General features: G+C 50.5%; 1 protein-coding gene and 1 long non-coding RNA gene across 2 annotated transcripts in view; both read right to left on the bottom strand.

The window, feature by feature from the left end:
* Nucleotides 1-551, bottom strand: part of LOC147817164 (uncharacterized) — a 39899-nt gene that overhangs the window by 3521 nt on the left and 35827 nt on the right. The window lies entirely within an intron of this gene.
* The window catches only part of LOC111647820 (H-2 class II histocompatibility antigen, E-S beta chain-like), an 8106-nt gene that overhangs the window by 3521 nt on the left and 4034 nt on the right, over nt 1-551 (bottom strand). The window lies entirely within an intron of this gene.

Genomic DNA, 551 nt, shown 5'->3' with positions numbered 1-551 from the left:
CTGAACTGGGCTGAACTGGGCTGAACTGGTCTGAACTGGTCTGAACTGGGCTGAACTGGTCTGAACTGGGCTGAACTGGTCTGAACTGGTCTGAACTGGGCTGAACTGGCCTGAACTGGGCTGAACTGGACTGAACTGGTCTGAACTGAACTGGACTGAACTGGCCTGAACTGGACTGAACTGGTCTGAATCGGTCTGAGCTGGACTGAACTGAACTGGTCTGAACTGGTCTGAACTGAACTGGTTTCAGACTGTAAACTGGTGTAAACTGGTTTCAGACTGTAAACTGGTTTCAGACTGTAAACTGGTGTAAACTGGTTTCAGACTGTAAACTGGTGTAAACTGGTGTAAACTGGTTTCTGACCTCGGGCCTTCCTCCTGTAGTAGATGAATCCAGCCAGAGATAAGATCAGACCCAGGATCAGTCCTGAGGCTCCGATGGCGATCTTGTTTCTCTCTGACTCAGGCATGGACGGATCTGAGGACAGACAGGTAGAGACACACAGGTGAGCAGACAGGTAGAGACAGACAGGTGAGCAGACAGACAGGTG

This window comes from Seriola lalandi, unplaced genomic scaffold (assembly GCF_002814215.2).
Source record: "Seriola lalandi dorsalis isolate HSWRI2012SDOR001 ecotype SW California unplaced genomic scaffold, Sedor1 jcf7180002055009, whole genome shotgun sequence".
In the NCBI taxonomy this organism is placed as follows: Eukaryota; Metazoa; Chordata; class Actinopteri; order Carangiformes; family Carangidae; genus Seriola; species Seriola lalandi.
The sequence above is the reverse complement of the archived record's forward strand: the minus strand, read 5'-3'. Positions and strand labels throughout refer to the sequence as shown.